This window comes from Gavia stellata, chromosome 11, assembly GCF_030936135.1.
Source record: "Gavia stellata isolate bGavSte3 chromosome 11, bGavSte3.hap2, whole genome shotgun sequence".
Lineage (NCBI taxonomy): Eukaryota > Metazoa > Chordata > Aves > Gaviiformes > Gaviidae > Gavia > Gavia stellata.
Window position 1 is genome coordinate 10,944,986 of NC_082604.1, and position 16,772 is coordinate 10,961,757.

A 16,772-nucleotide genomic window follows, 5' to 3' on the forward strand; every position below is an offset into this window, starting at 1 on the left:
TCAGTCATGTCTCAAGTCCAGCTCAGACAGAAAGAAGAATTAGGGTGAAGAAATAGAATAGAAAGAGCACCCGGGCTTTGAAAGCAGCAGCAGCACTCACAAGGCACAGTGTATTTTCCTCACATAATTACTTTTCTTTCATAGTTTTTCTTCTTTTCAATAAAACAAAGGATATGCGTTCAGCCAGAGTAATTAGATTTCATTTAATAAAACGTTTAGGGCTTGATTTTGAAGGGGAAAGAAAAGAAACATAGGAAGAAAGAAACACCAGCTGTTTTCGCAGCTGCCAAAGGTAAAGTCAAACACATAATAGAAGCTCAACATTTTTCCAAGCCCCATCCCACTGGGAGCTCCAGACCCCTATGACTCATGCCCACCATCTCCCACAGACATGCAGTATTTGTCACTGACTGCGCTCAAGTTTTCATGTGCTGACAGACCTGGAACAAAGTTGTGCTCCCCAAAAGCAAGCTACAAATGCAAAGACAAAGAAATTGTATGTCACAGATCATCAGACAATCTAATTATTTGGCTAAGACAATGTAACATTCCAGCAGGAAATAGCATTTAATTAGACTGACATGAGCATTATAACCAGAAATAAAAGGAGAATTAAAAAAATGCCATGTATGGGTATAATCTTTACATAACAAATAGTAATTTCAATAGTACAGCTAATTTGTCAAAATGTTATAATCTATATCAAAAATAAAGGAAGAAAAAGTAAAGATATACTCCAGAAATGTACTTTTTCCAGGGCCCAAGCCTGGAAAAATCTGCAAGAATTGTGAATTAGTGGTCAAGTCATCCCAAGAGCCCTTGGAGACAAACAATAAGGAAGGGACCAGAAAAGCTGAAGAAAGAAGGCAGCAGGAATCAAGCTCCTGAAACAATTTATCTAATTTATGCCATGTTCGCATCCAAAACACCTATGGGAAAGAGTGTGGCAAAAATCCAGCCAGATGAATTGGGCTGGTGGCCAACTTTGGCCCACAGGCTCTATGTTAGACACTCTAAACTACAGGGAAATACAAGGTGAGTCTACCCTTGGCTTCCCTGTTTTCAGGCTCAAAGACTGCATTTTACCCATAACTTTGATCTCTTGTGAGCCACAAAGCAGCCTCCTGAGAAACCAGACCTTTCCTCAGCATTCCTTGGTACCCCATCCCCAAGTCTTATTGTAGTGATTAGGTTGAAGAGCTTCCTCTGGTCCCTATCTTATAAGGCTCTTTGATTCCCTATTGCTGTCCCTCCTCTCTAATTTCTCAAGGTCAGATCTTACTCTGCAAGCAGTGCACAAATGAGTGACAACTTGAGAACAAAACAAAAAATCAGGATTGAGTTCACAACAACAAAGTACCTTGCTCTGAGATAGTGTGAGGCCCTGAGATTACAGACAGTAATAGGTCGCAGAGAAGCTGGCTGGACAGTGGACGGAGGAGCTGCAAAAGGAGAGAGGGGAGCTGTGAATGCAGCAGGGCACCTTGGTCTTGATTTTCTTAACAGGTAACACCCCAGTGCTCAGAGGAGTTACCCTCCACTCACATTCGTACAAAAAAGAGTTGGATCCTTTAGCACTGCCAAGTTCCAACAAGCAAAGATAGATGAGGTGCTCAGAAGCAACAGCAATTTCTATGTATAGTATCCAAGCAACCTGAAGAGGAACACCGACTGTGATGCTTTTAATACACAAAGATTGCAAAGGTAGGGAAGAAAAGGAGGAAAAAAGCTAGCACAGAGGCTGGACTTCCACTTCAAGCTTGAGCCTACTTCAGAGGAAATGATGTAGCCAATCTGACAAGATGACAAGATCAAAGTGTGACAAACCCAAAAGAATACCTGAATTCATCTGATAAACATATGACAAGCTCCAGAAAGTAAACATCCACAAAAAAACAGATGTAAACATTCCCAATTCATTGCTTGTTTATAGAACAAAGTTACATGTTCTATTCCCCACAGCATTACCAAGAAGGTGTTTTCTGGAAGCCAAATACATTCAGAAGAAGAATCCACCAACTGAGAACTTGGAGACCAACCAGTCTGAATCCTCAGAGGCTAGAGGATCCCAATCCCCTTCCCAACATTGTGGGCTACCACTACAGGCACAGAACCAGTGCTCCTGGGCTCAAGCTCTGTTCTTAGACTCATTTGCTCTGCTCTTGTGTTCAGAAATTTCTATATGGATTATGGTTATTTCATATTCACACAAAACATGAATGTTTATATGGAGTGCAAAAATGAGTGTTGTTCACATTCAAGACAAAAAAACCTACTCTCAGCTACTGTTTTATCAGGTACATGTGACTTTCTACAAATGCCTTTAAGTTCCTCATGATAAATTAGAAATGTGCAGCTATGTACTTGCCTAGGTTTCCCACCCATCTTAAAAAACATGGTACTTTACTAATGCAAAAGTGTGAATTTGTCATTTCCCTTAAATCACCCCAGGCTTTTAGTGTCAATTCTCATTTTGCACAGCTGCAAGTGTCTCAGTTGTCATAGGAGACAGATGTAGTCATGATTTCATTTACAAATGATTTATTTCTATACAGTATATAAAAATGATTTTGACCATATAGGTTTAATATTCCAGTGGTGCAGCTATGGAAAGAAAGGAAAAGATCATAATTGGTCCAAGTAATGAAAAAGAGAACCTCTTTTGTAAGATCTTTGATAATCTACATCTAGGGCTTTCTCATATTTTTAAAGGGATTAACTAATCAGATCATTGAAGGGGGTGGAGGCAAAGACTCCAAATGTCAGGTTGGACTTGCTATCCATCATGTCTGATGTCCCACGCAAAGCAATTAATCCTTGATGATTAAAAAGAAATTTCTCATCTTTTACCAAAACCAAACAAATCTTTAAGTCCTCCTGTAGGTCTCAATGCACTAAGCCAGCTGGGAAAATGTTGTGTGCTACCTTTGAGATAACAGAACTAGATTAGACTTTGGACCACTTAAATTATCTAAACACTTCACCCTGACCCCCGAGTTAGTTCTAGTAACTTACAATTCACCCATTTTCCCCTCCTATCCTTCAGTTTCAAACCCACCAGCTCTCTGGAGCTTATCAGCAGTTGCTGAATCTAAACATAACTTTAAGACAATGCAGGATGTTCTCTCTTTCTGGCCTGAAAGAACTTTCATATTTGTGCCAGTTTTGCTAATCCAAGAAATTTAGTCCCTGGTCTCAGATCTTGCAGGATCACTGTTACACAACACAAACTCATGTCCCAACTGTTACACTGCAGTGCAGTGTACCTTCTTCAAATCCTCAAAACCGTATTATTTTTCGTATGAGCTCAGCAGTTTACTGGAGGAAATCAGTAAGTAATTACTTATGGCCTACTCTGCCAAAACCTCATGGTGAAGGCCTGGAAAATTTCCTAGCATTGAAAACAAAAGCATTTCCCTTACAATACAGTGGAACATTTGTCACCAAGGCTCCTCATTTCCTCTAACCAGCTTTCAAGTTAAAAGGTGTCAGTTTGACACCATATGCAAAGCTGCTAGGTACCTAGATTAGAAGTTAGCACTTTTATTCCCTACAGACACAAGAAGTACACATGAAGGTTAGAACAGATGGTGGGAAGTCAGGAAACTTATGTTTTTATCTGGACACCTTCACACTAAGAAATGAAAGAAACCACCTTTCCTCTGTCTGTTGATACCAATCTTTCAAGTTCAGCAGAGAAGGAAAGTTCATTCTTTGTACTTCTCTGCTTTTCACCAAATAAACTGGTTCCACCTCTAAGGGCAAACCGAGTGAGCCCCACCCCTCCTCTGCTATTTTCCGGGAGGATGCCACCAGCAACCAAGGAGGAAGCTCTGCAGTTACATGCAGTGCTGCATAAAACTCTTCAGCTGCTTTATAAAATTGTAAACAGCTAAAAATGGGAGCAGAGAAATCTGAGATTTTACCAGTTACTGCTTTATGAGTTTTAACTGCTCAAACACCAATTTACAGAGAGGCCCCAAAAGAGATATAAGCCACAGCAATAGTGCAGATAAGGAGGGGTAACATCCTGTGCTATAATACAAAGAATTCAGAAACAAATATTAATCGTAATTGTGAAAAAATCCAAATTTTCCATTTTTTAAAATAAAAAATGTTTTACCTTGAACAAGATAAAAATTTCCAAAAAATTGTCTTCAAATTAAAAATTACTATTATTGCTTTATCAATTTTGGTCTGCTGTTCTTGGAAAATGTCAACATTTTGTTGAAATATCAGTCACTCAATCACTGTATGACTTTGGTTCAAAAAGACACCACAGAACTTCACAGAAATCACAGCAGAATTGCTCCCTTTCTCTGTGCATTGGGTTCTCTGCACAGATTCTGTGTTTTACAATATACCAAAGCCCATGATATATAACCCTTCCTCTCACCTATGGAAGGAAAAAAAAGGCTAGTGTGATAAAGATTATCATCATAGTACACTGCCTCTAATTCCAACCTGTCTCTGTTTCAGCCTCCTGAGGCTGAAAGGCAAAGGTAGAAGTGTTACATTTTACATGCACAAGGATCAAACTGCAAAATGGCTTATTTTAGATGAAAAAAACAGGGAAAAAAGTTTCCATAAAGGACTACAGCATTTCTGCTAACCATAAAACACACTAATAGCAAAAATAATTTTTTTCTCTGCATAGAAGTCTGATTCCCTATCCACAGTCTTCTTCCCAACACACAATAAAATTTCTTGGTATTTTAAACAATTAATTTCCCTTTATGCCCTACTCAACTTCCAAATACACTTAGACAACAGTCAGAGACTGTCCTTTGTCAGCACTTAGTTGTTTTATAAACTCTTAATCTTTCCTTGCAATTCCATACCAGCAAATCATTAATCATTGTCCCCTAACTCCCTCTTCATCAGGATGGATCATGAATACTTGACAACCACACACAGCCATGCTTTAGAAACACCATAACAGCAATGATCTGCTTACCAACTATATACTAACCTTCTTAATGGCCATAATGCAATTTCAAAGGCAAAACTTTTTGGAAAGATATAACTCATCTTATGCCCCAGGTGGACAATTGTTTGGGATACTGGTAGTTTTCTGCTGACCAACCAGTCTGCAAAAGGTTACAGACGACTAACTCCTGCTTCCTGGAGATCAGCAAGCCATCAAGCCAATGACACTTCCCAACCTGTAGGTTAGGTGGTGAATTCTGTAATTCCAGGGATGTTTGAATGTACAAAACTATGCAAAACTGAGCTCCAAAGGCAGCTTTGCATTCTAGCTGGTTTTGCAAAATCTGAAGCGTTCCAGTGGACTAATTTCATTTGGACAGGCGCCTCCATTCACCAGGAACGTATTAGCTGAAAAACTCTCTAAAGCCTAAATTCAGCAGGGTACAATGCAATCCAAGCAACAGTACATCCAAAATCCTCAAGACACAAATATTTGTCATGCTGGAGATTGCTGTGACGATACTGAAACTGGGGAAGGATTTCTTGTCTCTTTTGGCCATGGCTTCTAGGAAACTGCATGCCTCCAACAGCAGTAACTGTGACTCATACACATACACTACAACCACAGGACAAAGATCAAAACGATTTGAAGGTCCCAAGATCTTTTAATTGGAATACATCTCTGTCTTGAAATGTAAATATCTCTAAAAACCACTTAACAATTCAATGATCATTGCTCTCTTGGTTTTTTTTTCCTGTCTGAAGGGAAGAAAGTGCAACCTGAAAAAATTATTACTCATCACTAACTGGAGGAAAAAAAATCTACTGATCACATTTTGCTGTTACTACAATATAAGTAGCTGTGACATTTCATTCACAGTTGTATGGAAACAGACTTTGTGATCATGAAGATTTCTGAGTACAAGCCGGTTAATAACCTTAAAAAATACATGTGTACTCCCTTAAGAAGAGGGAGTACACACTTCTTAACTAAAAATAAGTTTCTGGATGAAGGGTGTTCTGCCTGCATTCAAGAATATTTAGACTAGTTAAAACCCAAATGAATTGTTCACAATATTTTTGAGGATTTATTCCCTAGAAAAAGTCATAGCTCTCAATTTTTCATTGATGACTCTTGACAAACTAAAGGTAAACAAAAAGTATTCCCTCAGATGCATTAAGGTAGAGCATGATTCTTCATGCTCTAGTTATTGGAAAGACCAGAGCAGTGGAAATAACCAAACTAAAAAAATTCTGTGAAATACAGAGTTCCTTTAGCTCTGTAACCTGATTGACTTTTCTGAAATCACTAGCTTCAAAAGCTTCTAAAATCCTAAGAAGAACAGAAGATGATACTCAGAGAGGACTGTGGCTTAACAGGCTGCAGGGGAGCTATTACGCACAAGCCTTTTTGTAAGCTTAACTGTTTTTTTGACAGGTACATTCTTAATGCTTACCTTAAGAACAGAGCTTATTGCACAGAAACAAAATAGACACCAAACCCAAAAGCCCAAAAAATACAGAAGAGGAGAATTTTTAAAAAATAGTCGGTATTCACTATGGAAGAGACACAATCCTTGCTGAACACTGGTCACAAACAGGCATGTTATAGCAAAAAGTGGTTTGTGGGGCAGTTCCTCCTCCCCCATTTATTTCTGCCTTCCATGACAATGCCTATCTAAATTGCCCATTCCAGTCTACATGTTGCAACAGTTACTGCCTTATCTTGAATCCACTGTTTAAAGAATACAGATCTGTAAATAACTCATAGTTCCTTTTTTCAGCCACTGAGACACTTCGAAAAAATAACTAGAAGTTGTACATAAAGAATATGGAAGAGCTTAAAATCACTCCTCTGCAGCAAAGGGAAGGCAGAGCTCACATGGGGCACAATGGTAAATGTCAAGCAGGCAGAAGAATAATGCATCTGGATTTACTGGGACAAAAACCCACTATTCCACTTGAATAGTGGACTGCCTGTCAGTATATAAGTGAGACAAGGATTTTAGGGTATACATCGATAATAAAACTGAACAAGAGCTGAGGGTGAACACAGACTACGAGCTAATCAAGAGTATGCAGCAATACTAACAAAAGCAAAGACAGCCATGATTCTGGGCTGCACAGGCAAAAACCACTGCCACTAGGCAGGTACATGAATCCTGCTCCACATGACCCAGATCTGACAAGACTGACAAGATCGTATCATCATAGCCACCGCTCCCCCAACACAACAGTGAGACAGAGAAAGGTTTCCTAAAATTAACAGAAATGAGTGAAGGGTTAATTTCTCTTTGAGTGGAGAATGAAAAGAGACACACATCAGGAACTAATACTTACCAAATAAAATATATGTATTACGCAGCTATGAAATGGTCACTACAGGCATACCACAGCTCAGCTCTGCTAAACTTGAAGACTCAGTCTCTCAAAGAACTCGGCAGGTTTATGCTGTGCTGGGAGAATGCTGACAGACAACTGAAAGGCATGTATATTTCCCTGCATATTATATCATACCTGAATTGCAATAAGGAAAGATTAAGGGCACTAAATACATACAGCTTGACCAAGTGAAGGCTGAAAAAACAACAAAACAAGACATTATAAATTAATTATTATAAATTAATTATTATAAATTAATTATTATAAATTATTATAAATTAATTATTATAAATTATTATAAATTAATTATTATAAATTAATTATTATAAATTAATTATTATAAATTAATTATTATAAATTAATTATTATAAATTAATTATTATAAATTAATTATTATAAATTAATTATTATAAATTAATTATAGAATAAACACCACCATGGAGAAAAAATTATTTGGCTATAAATAGCACTAACAAAATGAGAACAAATACATGTTTGAAATATCAGGTAAAATTTTGAAAGCAATAAAAATATAGTTTCTGGGGAAGCAGCTGAAACACAGTCACTTCAGTCTTACGGACTAGAATAAGAAAAAATCTTGGGAACACATACTGATAAAGTAATTTTCTTACTGGATATTCCAGGAGATCTTTCCTACCTTTAACACCCCTCAGTCTGTGACTCTTTGCGTTCATGAAAAAGAATTACAAAAAACCCCAACCTCAAAACCCAGAATCACAGAATCACTAAGGTTGGAAAAGACCTGTAAGATCATCAAGTCCAACCATTACAAAAAAACCCCACCCAAAACAAACAAAAAACCACAAAAAAACACCCCATCCACACACATGTATGAAATACAGAGAAAAAGAATCACTTTAAAATTGGACTTCAATTTTTGGCACGTAAGTTTGGGTGGTTTATAAATAAATTTTATTTTATGCTTCTTTTAGCAATGTCATTGCATCCGTATGTAGCATAAATAAGGTACTCCTAAAACTACATCTATTTGCTGATGAATTGCATCATGCCTAAAGTTAATAAAAATAGATATGAATGAAGCTGGAAAAAATCCAATAATTTCTTATGCACCCAGTCATCAGGGGAGCATTTGTTAGTGCTCTTTCCCAATACAAGATCAGGTCGTAACAGCAAACAGCTGCAGCTACTAATACACCCTGTATTGGGTGTATATGTAAAGAGGAACAGCGTGTCTCAATTTCTTTTAAGAAATTAAATATCTCTATATATGCTTATATATTAAGTACCATATATAAGCATATAGTGTTATTATATTGTCAAAAATATTACATATTGTGAAAATCTGCAGGAACTCTAATTAACAATAAGTTTACCAATACAAGAAACAGGCAACCTGCAATATACAAAGGAAGCTGGTGGTATCACAATGATGATTTTTCAGAAATCAAAAAGCATTTAATAATACTGGCTTCTTATAAGTAGATTGCACAAGTTTTTACAATGCAATGGCATTTTCTCCCTTTTGCAGAGCAGGAAACAGAGCTAGAGGCATAAAATGACTTCCTGAAAGTATTTGACCAAGCCTGTAGTAAAACAAAGATGCACTATGCACAAGCAATGCTCCTACTGCTAGCCGTAATAAAAAGTCCCAAGACTGAAAAGGAATTAAAATTATCATTGTCAATTGTAAGAAAAGCATAGAGGGGGAAAGTATGGTGATGTTGCTGCAGACTAGAGCGGGTCAGAACATACTGCTCTTTTAAAGCCATACTGTTCAGAAGGCTCTTGTGAAAGAGAAAAATTTTCACGTATGACAGCCTTTTGGAGACTAGATGTAGGGCTTTAAGTCCCTTTTTGGCCTGATTTGTTATGAATTCACATAAAGCTCAATCCTCTACACAACTCCAAGTCAAAAAAGGTCTTGACTAAACAGATTTTTTTGTAACCATACCATTCAAAACAATGTTTAACACTTTCTGGTTTTGTTTCGAAGAAAAATAAATGGGTATCAAAAAAGTCAAAAGTACTTTGAAAGGAAACACGATTGTCATCTAGCCCTCTACAAGACTAAGATCTTCAGACCTGCTTCATGAATTTTTGGGTGCTTGATTTCCCCCCAAGTGGCTTGAAAATCCCATTCTGTTTACAGCTATAAAGCTGTCACCTTTCATAAGCACTAAACTAACTTTAAAAATAAATAATTATAAAGAATGCTGTCACAAAACAGGCAGCAATATGCCCCACATGTCATAAAAAATGATCAGCCAATTTTTAAGTAGCACGGACAAGCATGAGCCAAAATGCCTGATTAAGATGTTCTACTGCAGGTCCACATCTCTCTCAGAGAGAAATTCCTCATCCCCAAGACCCTTTCACAAAAAAAAGTCTTTTTCTGAGAACCTGCCTTACAGCAAGAGCACCGAATAAGATTCGGAGGAAGATATTTTGCACATTGTTATACCCGTGATCTTTTGTCTTTTTGCAAAGGTAAAGTTACAGTTTAAGAGACTGAATTCCAAGTCCAATACAATAATTTATTCTGTCTGTATGGAGCATTAGGGAATTCTCTTTCATCATGTTTCCTCTAAGAGGCCTTCCTGTATAAACAAATAACAAGTGGAAACATTCCCCCTAAGTGCTTTGTGTTTATATACTTGTAACAGAAGGTTACTGACTACATGAATATCCAGAATCTTCAGGTAATTTACTAGGTGTCAAATGCTTTGACAAGCCTATTGCTCCTGTCATCAGAGGAATAGTAAGTTTACATTCTTGATAACACTGTTAAAAGAAACTCACACTTTATCAATAGAAAGGAAGTGGACTTCCTAAAACAAAACCCTAAAATGAAAGTCCTGACCATTGCACCTCAGGCTGTCCAAACCCCTTGGATTAGCAGTAATTCCTGTTGTCCACAATAATAGGGTTGGTTTTTTATTAGCATATGGAAAACATACTATTCTTGGGGTTCCTGTTGTTCCTATTTGTCATATACCTAATAATTTCTGTTACAGCAGCTTAAAAAAATATGTGCTACAGAGCCAAAAAAAACCCTACATTTTTACTTAAACTAGTGCTCCACATTTTCAATTTCCCTGAGGAAGCTAGGCAAAGTAACATGCTTGTTCCCTTTCATTCATTATTACCAAACCTTTCAAATGGATTTATTGCAGCTTCTGCATTTTTAAACACATTGAAATACTGACTCCACAGTCCAGCCCACAGCTGCTTACAGGAAAGCAGCATTACATTTGAAGCAGAAAACAAGGCTAATCTTCTCCACCCTAACCTCTATAGAGAAGCCAGAGGCAAGTAGGGTTCTCAAAAAAGGAGGTCGGAATCATCCATTATGCCACCAAAAACCAGTATAAAAATACATAAAAGAACAGTTACTGTAACACCGGGGGGAGGGAACCATGAAAACAATTGCACAGGCCTAGCCCGTATTCATTTGTCAATGAATATCCTCAAATGGTCCCAAGAAATGAAGCAGAAAAAGCCCGTAGAGGAATATAACACTCATTAAGCAACTCCATTTTCAGTAGCGAGTGAGGGGCTGTCGCAAGTGTATTGTTCTTTGTATTCACTCTTGGGACATTCACCACCTGTTCATCTCCTCCTTCTTTAAGCCAGAGGAAGGCTTGGAGTCACTATAAAAAGTAGCAGCCTACTGGTATTACAGCCTGCAGCCATACAACCTCAAGCTGTGACCCCATAAACTGCGCAGGGTGAGGCTGGGTCACTACGCGGGCAGGCCATGGCAAGGTAAGTCCCCCACCAGCAGCAGGTGATGCTCACCGTGCAGCCGACCGAGGCGCTGCAGAAGAGGTGCACACCAGCCAGGCCTTGGTCTGGGTGCCCATGACCACCCCCAGCTGCCCCCACAAAATCAGTAATTACCAGCCAGTACCTAGCTGGAACTAATGTCTCCTTTGTGCAGCCATTACCAAGTATGCATGTGAACCCACAGCTCATGAGCACACACAAATGCACAGACACCTCACAAACAGGCCTCAGCTATCCCATGGTGTTTTTCAGAAGGAAAAGAGACATGACAACTTGGCTGCCTGTGAAGCCAGCTAACTGCACACCGCTGAAGGAAAACTCCTGCTTCCAAGTGTCTTGTACCGATTGTGTTCTTTGTTTCCCAGGGCCTGCTCTGCACTGGTAAATACCTCTACTTCCAGGTCTCCTGTTCCCTCCCTGTTCCTCACACACGACATGGCGGCAGGCACGCTGAAGTGAAAGGAATGGCGTACGTACCTAAAAGCTTCTCCATTTATTTCAGGCCATTTGGTTTAGTAAGAGACACAACCTCTCCACAAATCTTGTCTCCCTGATTCCCACACACGCTTCTTGCTTGTCAGTGATAGCTCCCACTGAATATGGAGCTGCTTGCAAATAGACATGCAGCAACACTTACCAGGCCACACAGGACAATCACCTTCTCTGTCTGCCAGGCCCTGCAAGCTACACCCAGCTAAAACCTCTCCCCAGCCAAGGACTATAGGCAGGAATGAGACCCGCCCCCCCCCAGGCTGAGGCAGGGCTCAGCACACATGTAACTAGCGTCCCCTCAAAAGGCAGCGGCTCCTTACCTGGCTTTTCCTCAGGTAGGATCTGCATAGAAGGATGCTCGGGTGGCAGGTAAAAGCTTCCCTCCTTGTTAGGGGCCATGGCCGCCGCCTGTCCCGCCCGGAGGCGCGCCCGCGCAGCAAACAGCGGCCAAGGCCCGGCGGGGCGGTGAGAATGCCGCCTCACACCGCGCTTCCCGCTACCGCGTGCCCGCCCGTCGCCGGCGGAGCGGCACTTATCGCCTCGCCCCGGCCCGGCGCAGCCGCACTCCCGCAGGGCGGGCCGGGGCCCGGCCGCCTCCTGCCGCCGGCGCAGCTGAGGCGGGACTTGAACGCTGATGGCTGAAAAGACCGCGGCCGGCAGCATAGGGTATGCTACGGTGGGCTGCTTGTGGCGTTGAGGGTTGAGGTAGGTTGGGGTGCCGGTGGGGCCTGGGGGTAATCAGAAAAGGCTTGTCTGGCTTGAAACTTATCGAGGCGTGGTGAGAGAGTGGTGGCCTGTGAGGCAGGGAGCAGGGCTGTTTGCGGCCACTGGAGGCTTTGAGGAAACCTGTCTGGGGTGGGTGCTGTGGTGGGGTGCTCCTCTGAGGGGGCCCGTCGTTGTGGTGGGGTGCTCCTCTGAGGGGGCCCGTCGTTGTGGTGGGGTGCTCCTCTGAGGGGGCCCGTCGCTGTGGTGGGGTGCTCCTCTGAGGGGGCCCGTCGCTGTGGTGGGGTGCTCCTCTGAGGGGGCCCGTCGCTGTGGTGGGGTGCTCCTCTGAGGGGGCCCGTCGCTGTGGTGGGGTGCTCCTCTGAGGGGGCCCGTCGCTGTGGTGGGGTGCTCCTCTGAGGGGGCCCGTCGCTGTGGTGGGGTGCTCCTCTGAGGGGGCCCGTCGTTGTGGTGGGGTGCTCCTCTGAGGGGGCCCGGTCGGTCAGTTGGTTGGTGTTCTCTAGCTAATGTTTGCTGGAGTTGGCATGCTGTGTGGCGGCATCACTATGTGCCTCCCAATTTACTCTGTCCTATGCGATATGTCTTACGCTTAGAAAAGTTGTATGTTGAGGGGAGTGGGAGAGGCTTGAAATTAAAAATAGCTTTGTGTATGGAAGAGCAAGCAGTTGTTACCTTACAGGAAGCACTTTTGCTGGTCCAAACTCTAACCTGCTTTTCTGGACTGTGGTTTTTGATAATCTTTAGGATCAAAAGACTCAGTTTAAATGTTAGCAATTTATTTTTATCAGAAGAGACTCCACGCTCTTTCATGAGAAAACATTTTGCGCTTGATGAGCGTTCAGGGATGAATATACTGTCTTTGTACTGTCAATGTTATCACCTTTTTTCTGTGTGTGTGCTGCTCTGCCTTTCACTTCTTTCTCCGCAGCACACTATTATTCCCTCTGCCTTTCAGTATGTTCCCCAAATAGTGGACCTAGAGTATGGGCAGAGGTTGAAGGCCGAGGCATGCCACCCTGAGCCGGAGTTTGCTCTGAGGAGCGGCCTCTTCTCCTCGGCTGGCAGTGGCTTACAGCAGGGGGCCCTGGAATAAGGTGTTAGTGGCTTTTGTGAAAGGGTGTCTCCAATGATTTTAACCGTAGCTTTTGCAGTTTGTTAGCTTTCCTTGTAAGACTGCAGAGTATCTGGAGGGCCTGGACAACCTCACTGGTTATTGCTCTCCTTCCATTGTCTCCAGAAGCAGTGGGAAGTCTGTGATATTATTGTCCTTTCAACTTGTTCTTCATGTGTCCTTAAAACACACATCTCTATTTTTGCCAGGAAGGACATGGTACCTAATGAGTTTTAAAAACAAACCTTGTAAGGGGGAGTGACTTTTGTCCAGGGTTTTTTCCTCCTTCCCTCTGATTCTGATGGGCAGGGAAATGGCTTTTTATTGACTGCAAAGGGAATTTGCCTCATCCTGTGGGATGAAGCTGGATAATCAAGCTTTAAAGTGAGTTTGAACTAGAATTAGGGATTTCACCTGCTTTGAGAAAACATAAAGGAAGACCACAGCACCTACATCTCCTGGGTTGGAAGTAATTTCCTTATGTACAGGTTTCTGTAAGGGAACATGTCTCCCCAGCCTCTTACAAGTCCAGACTTTTGCACTGCGTCCACATCCCTGACAGTGACTTGCCTGGGAAGGATCTGAGATAGCTATTCCTATGCTCTAATTCAGCTAAATGTTTAAACAAACTGTTTCTAATCCTGTATTTATCATACTGATCTGAGGCCTTCATGGAGATGCTTAGTGAAAACATTGCCAATTTTCTACAATGTGTTTCTTTTTCAGTAGTTCTGAACGTCATGTTGTGTGTCTCTTGCCTCAGGTCTGTGAATTACTCATTGCAAATACCATTTTTCTGTTTATTTTTCCTTCCTTTGCTGTCCTGCTCTTCTTCTTGCCAGTATTTATCAAAGACTGTTCTGCTACATGTTACTGCATTTTGTAAAGACAGCAGTAGTGGTTGCTGGCTGAAATACCAGGTAAACCTTGATGAAAAGGGACCAGAAATCCAGACTGGAGTAAGACACCAAATTGGTATGTGCTAGGTCACACAGGTTTAGTGAGGAAATTGTCCCTCCAATACAAAAAGACAGAGCAGAAGCATACCCTCTGGAGGGTGATGTGCTGGTGAGCGTGCATTTGTGCATTACACTTAAATGGGAGCAGGAGGGAACTGCCTAAATATGCTGTTTGGGGAGCAGCAGGAGGCCCAGTCCTCCCACCTCTCCGGATACACAGCTCCCTCTGGAAGCTGATGAGGGAGCATATTGGAGAGCAGATCGTAACTGTGTTAATTCCTTTTTCTTGCCTTTTCTCTGACTTCACTATTTGGAAATTTCTGTTATTGCTTTTCATGCTGTGTCATAGACTTAGAGCCTGATGCTTAATGTCAAGGCCAAATTCTCAGTCTTGGGAGGCTACCATCAAAAACAGGTGTGAAAAGAAGGTGAAAGGCTGGGGAGGGTGAGAACATCAGAGGTGCTTTCTGTGGTTCAGCTGTGTTGTCTTTGTATTTACGTACACACCCATACTGTTTGTTTAAATCTGTAGCAGGGGGTGGGCAAGTCTCATGTGGGAGCAAGTGAGACTGAAATTTTGTGGTGACAGAGAGGAAATCTGACTTGCCAGAGGAGGTTGTTTCCAAACTTTTGCTCAATAGGCTTGATGTTTGTGATATACTTTCTAGAGCTGAGCACCAGGAACCTTCTCAATTCTTGTTGCTCTTGAATCAATCGTAATTGTGCCTCAGAAAAAAATATATGGATAAGCTGGATGCTTCTCCATATTGGAAAAATATAAGGAGTTGGTTGGCAGTATTCTTCCATGACTTTCCTGAATGTTAGATTTCATTAAAGAGGATCTATGGATTAGTGCTCTCAGGGTGCTGTCCGTGCCACGAGAGGAAATTTCTCCAGAGTAGTTTAAGATGGGTTTTTAAAAATTACTGGGTTTTTTCTGGCTCAGGAGGAATGGGGACAAGAAACAGGGAAGGACAGGGTCAGGTGTGTGTGGTCTCAAATGCAAAGTGTGAACTGGCTGTGTAAGTCATGAACAGAAATAATATGTCTACCAAAACTGGAGATTTAAAGATGAGGATGGTGAGTTTGAATGGGCTAGGAGGAGACCCTAAAATTGAAGTCAGAGTTTCAAGGACAGTCTTAGTAGCCAAAGAGTTCAACCTTTTTTTTTCTTTTTTTTTGAGGAGCTGCAATGCACTGATAGAAAGGTAAAGGGCTTAGGAGCAAAGTTTTGGCTGTTGGGCTGCAGTCTATTTCTGCCATTTTGTGTGTGGTGCTGTTACTGTTGGCATAATTCCCTCGTTCAGCAGCTCAGGTTGAGATGCCTTATAGATAAATGAGGATGAAGAGCTGGAGTTAAGAATTGAAAAGAGCTTTGTTTCCTCAGAGACCACCCTTTAAAGGTTGATGAGGTTGGTGCCAAAGGCAGGACATAGGTGGGACCTGGGAAGCCAATACAGCTGTCAACTGAAGCAGTAACAGTAAGAGAATGTTTCACTGGGTGAATTGGCAGTTGTTCTCTCCAGTAAATTGCAAGTCATTGAAATGTTTTGGTAGTGCAGCCAAATTTATTTTCAGCATATGTTGCGTATTTCTTCTGCAGTTTCTTTTTCCTTCGTGTTTTTACTGATTTTCAAATGAGAAAACTAGTGTTCATTCTGAAGGAGTAAAATTATTCAACATCATCTTATTAATTAATAAATGATTAAACATACTGTATTAACCTTAAAGTATACTTTCTGTGGATGACATGCTAATGCAGTGTACTGTAACCAGTAATATATGGGTTCATCAGACTACACTGACCTGTACAAGCAATCTAGCTATGTCTATCAGTACAAAATGAAAAATAAATCATGCAAGAGGAACCCTTTTTCAGAGTTCGAGTGCAGAATATACTGTAGAGAGAGATATGTATTTATAAAAAAGCCTTGCATTGATTAATTGCTTTATCTTTGTTTATATAATGCTTCCTCTTAAGTTTCAGGAATACAAGAATATAGCATTATTAACACATGTAATTAAATGTTTTCTGTTGGACTCTTGTAGTCCTCTGAGTATGTGAAATACTTGGCCTTTGTAGAGTAACATGCTTATGCTTTTCCAACTGGCAGATAAATGGTGAAGTGAAACTCAAGAATCCCTTGGTTACTGGAGTTTCCTCCTGGCTTTTTAAAGCCTGGAGGGGTGGAATGAATCTCTGCCCTGTGCTGCTTTCAATCTTTCACTCTGCTTGTGAGTTGTCATCCTCAGAGTTTCATGTCTTCTCATTTGAAGAGATTGCCAGTCTGTATTATTGTTCCTGCATCCACTGTGAGTTATCCTCCCCAAAGTCCAGTGACTGGAAGGTTGGAAATTCCTTACAGGCACCTAGCAGCTCACAGTAAGAAGTGCTGCATTCCAGATCT